The following is a 9,443-nucleotide window of genomic DNA, read 5'->3' as shown; positions in this document are numbered from 1 at the left end:
AAGAAAGGGACATGGATAGGGCTGGGGGGGCGGAGGGAGGGAGGAATAAAAGATCCCGTACACCTCCAAATTAAATTTGTGATGCCTGGCATCAGATGGGCCCGCAGCCAGAGATTAATTCGACTGATCAAGTTATAAAGAGCGCTGAGGCGGGTAATCAATCTTGGAGCTGTCAGGCAAATCGGCAGCAGTATTAACCTGGCAGGACTCACACACACACACACACGCACACAGAAGCCTTTTTAATTCTTTTCACATTGACTATTATTTCCCAGGCCTGATTATTTTGGAAGGGCTGGGGGAAGGCGGGGGACAGTGGTGCTTTGCTGCCTCCTCCTCCGTCCCCGGCAGCAATAGCGCTCATGGGCCAGACACCTCCACATGCGAAAAGGAAGCCCTTGGCCATGAAGTTGGAAGCCTTTAGGGTCAGTTTTCCAAGGGACAATACCGGATTTTCTACCTGATACTGAGAAGATTCAGGCTGGGTTTCCTCCTCTTCCCAGACCTGTGGTAGTGGTGTTGTTTCTCCCTGCTGGTCCCCAGGCTAGGACTGGCCCCAGGCTTCTGGTGCTCGGCCCAGGTCATCCCTCCTGGCAGGCACCGTCCCCATGCATCCCTGGAAGGCCGCGGAGCCACTGAGATGCTCCGTGTCAGCTGCAAAATGGAGCTTCTTGGAGCTGAGTCTGGTTGAAAGTCCTAAGAGTCCCTGATCGAGCCCACAGAGAGAAGACCCGCAGGCAAGAGCAGGGTCAAGTCCAGCTGGGGGACCCGGAACAGGCTGTTTCGGGAGGGACCTGAACCTGGGACACTTGGAAAGACACCAGAAAGAGCAGGAGTTTGGGGTGCTCAGCCAGCAGCCTGCACGGTGGTGGATCTGGGAAACCCACACTGCTCCATGGAATCGTTGGCTATAAATGCGCACTCAGCAGCTGGCTGTTCATAGCAAATCACCCGTAACATTAGAAGGCAGTGGGACTTCCTTATGGCAGAAGTGTGGGATACCATCCCCTGCTAACGCCTCTCTCGCTGGGAACACCTTCTCAGTGGATGTAGTCAAGGAGCGACGTCTCCATGCAGAGGTCACTGCGAGTAGCCACCAAAAGCTGTTGTTTTTCTTTTTTGCCAGGCCAAATGCACAGTGCTCCATCTGACATCCTCCAGGAGCTGGGAGGGGACCTGGCCAGCTCGTACTGGTACCGGCATTGAACCCAAGGGCCGAGCATGGCCCAAATGCATGGGGACTAGGGACCGGCTCTGCAGGGTCTTACTGCTGGTGGCCACGTGGACCCCACCTGAATGTGAATGCTGGTTTAATGAAAAGGCTGTGGGTGCTTCACTGCCACGAGTCCTCCTCGTACCACAGCTTTTCTGGTTGTCCCAGCTGGCTGAGGGGCCAGGAGCCCATGCTGAGCCCCTGGGCTCAGAGCCAGCCGTGCTGCTCCACACCCTGGGCAGACTAGACTTTTGCAGTGGCCCTTGAGTCCTTTCCAGTGACAAAGCTGCAAGCCATCAATGTGACACCAGCGGGACACGTGGCTTGGGCTGCTGGGAATGCTGCGGCCTTTCCAGGATGCTCAAGTGGGTTCCTTCAGGCTGGAACAAACTGCGTGGGCAGGCGAGGGATCTCTGAGCAATGTTCTGGGGTGGGAGCTGGCGTCCCTGGGAGAGGAGTTACTTTCCAAGCAAGGTCCCCCGGTCAAACATTTCAAAATCCTTTCGCTCCCACAGTTTCCCTGCCTGTCCCCTTCAGGGGCTGTCACTCAGGCTCCGATGGCTCTGCTGTGAGCCAGGGCATCCTGCACGGCTGCAGCTCGCAGACAGCTCCTGTGTCTGTGCATCCAGCACTCGCGAGCATTCAAGGGTTGTGCCAAGGGCTGGGGCAGGCACTCACCTTTGGGATGCTTGGGGAGGGTCCCCAAAGGGGGCAGAGGTTGGGGAAGGATTGTTGGATGATGTGCTCAGTGCCAGCACTTGTCCTCTGCATCCCTCCCTCTCCAAAGGGGATGTAGGGCTCCCAGGAGCCTTCTTGTGACAGCTGGTGTGTGCCCCAGGGGTGTCCCCGTCCTCCCTCATGTCTCCCATAGAGATGCTGGGACTGCTCCCACCCCCGTGCAGGGCAGATGTCCTCTCCCCTCTGTTCAGAGCACGTGGCTGCCGCCATTCCCCCATCTTCTGTCCCCATGGCCCCATCCCTGCTATCCTGCAGAGCTCTGATTGATGCCGCAGCTCCTTCCCCCGGACCCACCGACAAACACCTGTATCCTCTGCCGGCTGCGCCGACCCCGCCAGCTCGCAGGGCTGCAGGCAAGAGGGCCGCATCCTGGTGCCAAGCCACTCCCGCTCAGCCCACACCGGTGGATTTTGGAGCCGTTTGGTGCCAAAGTCTTCTCCAATTAATCTCCCCCCTCCCTGGCTCCCTCCCCTCCTCACTGGGCCACGTCTTGGGGAGGATCCATTGATCTCCAAAGTGCCCAACAGAGCATCTGGAGCTCAGACTACGCTGCATTTCCCGGCACCTTCTCCAGGTTGCTGGGTACCGGCGCGGATGCTGTCTTCATATTTGATGGGATTATTAGCATGGGGGGAGGAGGAGGGGGGAAAGAAAGCACTAATTGATCTGGTAATAAAGTTAATAGAAGCTCTTATGAGCTTGCCCATTAAGAATAATTAAGGATGGGTGAGCGAGGGGAGGAGGGTGAAGGGAAGTCTGCTGAGACTGGGGCAGGCTGGCTTGGTGAGGGTGTGCAGAAGCTCTTCCACCCCACACCCTCTGCCCTTGGCCTTCACCCCTCTTCTGTCCCAGCTCCTGAGGACCCTGGCAGGTCCAGTTTCTCCAGCTGGGACTGGGGCAGCTGGGAGCACAGGTCACCACAGGCCTGGGAGGGGTGAGGCCAGGCAAGGTTCCACTGGTCCCCAGGCAAGGCAGGGTCCCGTGGGAAGTCGGGGAGGACAGGGACCAGGGAGGATGGGGGACTTCTTCCAAAGATCTCTCAGCAAAAGGTGAGCACCAATTTTTGCCCGGCTTTTCAGGGATGCCGGGGCTCTAGTTCACTGGCTGGCTTGGCAGGAGTAACATCCCTGCACTGGGCTGCGACCGCTGTGGACCTTCCAAACTGGGAAGGGCCAGGATGCATCCCAGGCTGGAGACAGGATGGCTGAGATCTGGCATGGAGAAAAAAGCCAACCTCCAAGCACTTGGTAAACACAAACTTCTTCTTGTCAAAAGAAGAAAAGAGCAGCTCGGTGGGGTCAGGGGTTAATACGGACAGGGCTACTACTACAAACGGCAGGGAAAACAGGTGGGATTTCAGCGGCTGATAACAGGAGGCGGTGCGGACAGGCATGTGGCAGGACTGTGAGCCGGCACAGAGGCAGCATCAGCCTGGCCGTGGGGCAGGGGGCAGCCGGGTACCTGGGGGCAATGGAGAGTAAGCCCCCCACTCCTCCTCCGCCCGCACGACCGCAGGCAGCATGGCACAGGCTGCCCACTGTGTGTCCTTCTCGATATCCTGGAGACACCATTCCCTGCTTTCTCCACCTCGCAGGGCTCATTGTAGGTGTGTGCCTGGCTTGGCCGATGCTGCCAGCGACCAGCACAGAGCTGAATTCCAGGGAGCGGGGCAGCATATGCCAAATGAACAGGAATTTAGAGGAGGAGCACGATGCTGCAGCTCCATCTACAACAAACAGCAATGTCCCAGCCACCAGGGCTCTCACGAGTACCCAGGGACCCTTGGCAACGCTGGCCCCGGCTGCTGCAAGTGATCTGTCCTAAAGAGGGGTGAAGGACCCCCTGGTTCCCAGCTCTTCTGCCTGCTCCTCACCGGCTCCCATCCCATCCATCTGCAACCAGCCAGGACATGCAGCCGGAGCTGGGCAGGGCGGATGCGGGGTTGCTTTGAGCAGCAGGTTGATTTTGCCACATTTTGGCACCGAAATGCAGACACCAGGCAGTGGGGCTGGACCAGCTCTGCCCCACACTGTCCCCTCATCCCAGACCCCTCCACATCCCCCTGCCCTTGGGTTTGCAGCTCAGCTCCGACCCTCTCTGCCCACCCTGTGGATGCAGTGCCATGCCCGTGGATCTCTGGGCAACCCTGCTAACCGTACCCCTGCGTGGCATGGACTTCTGCCCTGCCCGTACCACACAAAGGATGGCTTCATCGCCATGTGAGTGGCACAGCAGCCCTGAGACCTCCTGCCATGGGGAGAGATGGAGCAGCTTCTCCCACCAGCAGGATGCAAGGAGGATCCAGTGCCTGGGCCAAGGTGGGGGACGTGGTGGATGCAGCCTGGAGCACCCAATGCAGCCTGGGGCCAATTGCGTGCAGCGTCCATGGGAGGACGAAACCTGCCCTGATGCCCCCCAGGCCAACGCAGTGGGTGACACTGTCTGTGTGTGTTTGAGAAAGGGAGTGAAACCAGATCCATCCATGCCGCTGTTTGCGGCGAGGCCCCGACCCAAACGCAGGGGACGCGGTAAGCAGAGGCGGGAGGCCAGCGCTAACCAGAGAGACCGTGTCCCTCCTGCAAGTGCCTTGGCCACAGGGAAGTGCCACTTCCCAGGGCATTCATCACTGCCCCCCCGTAGCCCCCCCTGCAGCCCTCCTGTGTCCTGTCTGGAGTAGAAAATCCCATTTGCTGGTGATTTTGTAGCATTGCTGTGTGATGTGCCAGATACCAAACAGGCATGGCGTCCAGGCTGGTGGTGTGATCCTGGAGAGATCCCTGGATTCTCCCACCACTTCAGCCTACGTGTCTGGCAGAGGGTCCCTGCGAGGAGGTCGGTGACATCTTAAAAGCTGCTGCAACACTAGACAGTGGTTTGGGAACACCCATATGCTCCGCTGGACCCTGGGGAAGTGCAGCCAGGGCCAGCAGGCTCCAAATATTGATCATGGCTGGGACGCTTATGGAGCATCTTCCTAGCGCCGCCGTAACGGAGAGCCATGGACAGATGTCACTGCTTTAAACACCCCGCAGGTGGAAAGAAGTGGCGCCTGCTCCTCGGAGCCCGAATAATCCCACTCACCCTGTCATCACCCATGGGTGATGGAGCCACTCGTTGCCACAGTGGACCGGGCATGTCTTGTGTGACCATGGATCGCCTTGCACAGGGGGGACACCCTTTCTCCCCTCTGAATATGGGCTAGCTAATGGGGCTTGGGATCCTTCGTGGTAATCCTGAGCAATGATTTACATTTAATTAGCCAAATGAATATGAAAACAGACTCTGCCCAAGAGCCTACTAATAACTTTCTGTGTTAATGGCTTGGGCTAATACAACTCCTCCCCGGCAGATTGCCGCGCTGTGCAGCGAGGAGCGAGAGCCCAACCAGGCTGCGAGGGGCGGGAAACTGGAGCCCCATGTGTCACAGAGCAGGGCAGGGGGCTTTGCCACCAAAAGTGCTGTGACCACAGCCTTTTCCCTTCTTTTCAATGGGTGCTGCAGGTCTGACATGATCAAGGCTCTAAAATACATAGTTACAGCCTAACCGCACGGACACAGCTCAGTGGTGGCTTTCCTGGTCCTAAATTTGGTGTTGCGTTGGTTAGCAAGGTCTAAACCTGAATAAGCAGGCGTTTTGTTATGGAGGTCAACGACACAAAAGGAAGGAATCAGGTATAACTACAGCAAGGAGGTCAAACAGCAAAAAATAGTCACTATGCAGAGCCAGCCCAGGAGCTGGACTCAAACCACATCACATCGCATCTGACACCTGGGAGCTTGGGAAGGGGCTTGGCCATAAAAACCCTCAGAGCTTCCCTTCTTTGAGCTCTCTGGCAGATGCAGGAGCATTTCTGCAAGGTTGCTGGTTGTCAGAAACAAATCAGTTGGTACCCCTGGGGCACAGGAAGGATCCTGCTGCCAAAGAGCAAGCTCCTAGGCTAGCCTGGAAATGATGCATTGCAAGAGGCAGGCCTGGACTGGGTGAAAAAGGGCATTTGGAGTCAGCTGTTAGCAAGGAATTAGAATAACATTCAGTTTGTTAACTAATTAATGTTAATGAATTGTCAGTTAATTAATGTTAATCAAGCCAGGATGTAGCATTTTTTTATTTTTAAAATAGTCTCTGCACCCCAGGCTAGTCTGCTCCCAGGGCATCGGAGGGCTGGCCTGATAAACCCGCAGACTCGGGTGATGGACGTGACCTAAGAACTGGCTTTGATGGCTTTACACTAAGTCGCAAATGCACAGGGATGTCAGAGCGCACCCGATTTTCCTGTGTGTTTGGTTTCTTAACCTGTCTGAACCCCATTAAACCTGATTGAGGCTAATACGGGGTGGATCCACTCAAAATCTCTTACAGTGGACTGGGGTTTCCCCAGTCAGTCTCATCTCTATTTGATTTCTTGCTGCCCGGGAGCCTCCCCGCATCTGTAATTGAATGTAAAGGCTTCTGTCCAGGGCAGCGGCACTGCATTAATCACTGCAACCTGGCTGAGCTGGGCCGATAGATCTTCCCAGCACGTAAAATAACTCATGTTAATCATTGCTTGTGATTTATCCTCTTCTCTGTCTCATACATGAATTATTCAGGTTGGTAGTGGGGGAAGCTGGGGCAAGACAAGCCACAAGAAAGTCCCGTGGCTGGCACCGGCAGCTCCGCTTCCCAGGATGGGAGGGCAGAGCAGGATGCAGTGGGGCTCTCCCTCCAGCTCCGGGCACATCCAGGCCAAGCAGGAGGTGCTTGGCCAAGGGTCTTCACTCTCACAGGGGCCGCTGGAAATTAATTGCATGGTCGACAGCCACGTGTTGAACTCTTCCAGCATCTCCACCTGGGCTTCTCGGGACAGGATCTCCTCCCATCTGTCTTCGCGCTGGCTGCAGGGCTGTGTCCATCATTGGCGCCGCGTTTGTTTTGCTGTGGGTATTTTTCTTTAGCCCCAATTACGCTCAGGCTTACACCAAAACAAACAAGCCCTGGGACGCGGAGGTACCTGGCTGGCTCAGACAGGCTGGTGCCGCGGCTGGCCCCGGGGCTGATAAAGGACCCACCGTGTCGCTGCGCTGGAGTCTGGGCTTGTAAAATGTCACACGGTTTCTCTTGACAATTAATCACTGGGGAGCGGGCGGCATCTATTAATGGGTAATTGGCCTCATTTTTAGGTCAGGGTTTCCGGGCTGGGCTCCTTTTGGCCCTCTCTCTGCTGCAGGGATGGGCATCCCCATTGCAGGACCTGGATGCAAAGCCCTGAAGGAGCCGGTGGGCAGAGATGTGGGTCGATCTCCCAGTGATGGCAGCTGAGGGGGTTATTTCCCTGGGAAAGTGAGGATATTAGCAGCAAAGCCCGAGATGGGGAATACAGGTGGGGAGACAGGGCGAGGAGATGACCAGCTCTGTGCCCACCACTGCCATCTGTGCCCCAGCCAGGCTGGCAGCAGGTGCCCAGCCCAAGCCATGGGGTGTTTTGGGGATGGGTGCTTCCAGGGTTTCAGTTCCCTGCATGGCCCCGTGTGGGGGCAGAAGAAAGGGCTGCTGGTTGTAGATGGAGGGGTGAATTGAGATGCCTCTAATGCTGGGAAATGCAAATGTTTCTGGTCTGTGTTTGCTTTAGGAAAGCCAATAGTGAGGTGGCTGCTTGTAACACTCAGTGGGGAAACTGAGGCACCGAAGCAGCTTCCCAAAGACCAAAAACCCCTTGACGAAACAGGGCTCTCCCAGCTGCACTGTGTGGCCCAAGGGGCAGCTCCTGGGGCATCCCCAGCCCTCTCCAGCGAAGCAGCTGGGTCGAAGGATGGAGATGCAGGTTTGCCTGCCATCGGTGAGGGCCCTTTCCTCCAGCCACGGACCACATCCCGCTGCCTGGCGTCTCCGGTGAGCACCGATCCAGGAGCTCCAAACCAGTTCAGTGGAGGAGTACAGGATGGGAGGGTAATTTGATGCTCTGAGTGTCCAGAAGAGATCCTGCTCGAAATACCCATCTGACACGCTGCTTGAAATAAAGCAGGGGAGGCGGCTTTTACTTTAGCTTATCATCGGACACATTTCCTCCAGAGAGATCTCCATCAGCTCGGGGAGGAAACTACTGAATTTTAGTGTTTTGGTGGCTTTTTTCCTTTTGAAATTTTTCAAGAGGAACCAAGATGGTTGGGGGGGAAAATGTTTCATTTGGCCCTTATTTTGTTGGTGAGAAAGTTCTAAATTGGAAAGCTTTTGTCGCCGTTTTCTTTTAGTACTAGAAATAGAATATTTTAATATTTTTTCCACAATTGAGATGAAGTAAAAAATACTGCCTGGAGAATGAAGTGGAAGAGAAATTTTTGAACCAGGGAACAAGTGACACACTTGGAAACCTGTATTTTTCATAATTATCCAATGGAGACAAAGCGAAGTGCAAGCACGACGTGGGAATTTCCCCCACTACTTCAAAGCTGATTTAATGAAATTCCATTTTTCAGGGAAAGCAGCAGCTCATTGGAATGCATTTGCAGGCATTCTCTATCCCTGGGACCCAACCTCATCCCCAGGAACCGACCCCCTACCTCCTGCCCGGACTCTTTGCATGTGCTGGGGAGGTGCAAAAGGACTTTGCGAAAGCCCTCACCCTGTGAAGACACGGGGGATCTTTGTTTGGCCTCAGCTGCTGCACAAACTGCTTCACTCCCTGCATCTGCTGTTACCTGGCCTTGCTTGCCAGGTTCTGGGGTTTCAGTGCCCCCCAGCTCCCCCAGTTCCATCGCTGCAGGAGATGTGGCTACCAGCCTGGTCCTCTTTCCCCGGGCCACTTCCAGGCACCAGAGCTCTCAGCAGGAACCTCCCCTCCAGGGTATCTCCTCCTGGGGAGGTGGGGACCCCCATCTCACCCACCTTCCAGCACCTCTCTGACCCTCGCCAGATGTGCACGCAGTGGGGCACACGAGCGAGATGCTGCAGTGCCAGGCAGGATGGCTGCTCGCCTGGCACAAGCCCAGGGAGCTGTCGTCTCGCCGCCATGGTGCTGCTAAGCATCAGGCACTCAGCATCAGTGCCCCAAAACCCACCAGAATCTTCAGGGGATCCGCCTTGCAAGCTGCAAGCATGAGCGAAGGTGTCACCGCGCAACAGTGTCTCAGAGAAACTCCTGCAAGGCTGTGAGGACATCAAATCCCAGTTTTGGTATGGCAGCACACAGGGGACAGACTCTGGGGAGCACAGCTAGCCCTCAGGAGCTGGAAGTACCTTCATCTATTTGACCTTCCAGTTCTTTTTATCATGGTTTCTGCAAACTGTTACCACTTGCTAGCATTTTGTGAGTGCCCCTTTGCACCCTTGGTCTGGGAAATGCAGCCCTGGGATGATGTTCTCCCCACTTATGTATACCAGAACCACTCTCATTCATTTTCCTTCGGTTTTTTTGGTTTTTTTGGGTTTTTTTCTCCCCAAAATACCAGTTCTATTTCAGTGAGGAGGCACTTCTCCAGCCTCCCAGGTTTTCTGCTTTCATTTTCAGCTCCATGT

The sequence above is a fragment of the Rissa tridactyla genome, chromosome 6, assembly GCF_028500815.1.
Source record: "Rissa tridactyla isolate bRisTri1 chromosome 6, bRisTri1.patW.cur.20221130, whole genome shotgun sequence".
Taxonomy (NCBI): Eukaryota; Metazoa; Chordata; class Aves; order Charadriiformes; family Laridae; genus Rissa; species Rissa tridactyla.
Note: the sequence above shows the minus strand (reverse complement) of the source record.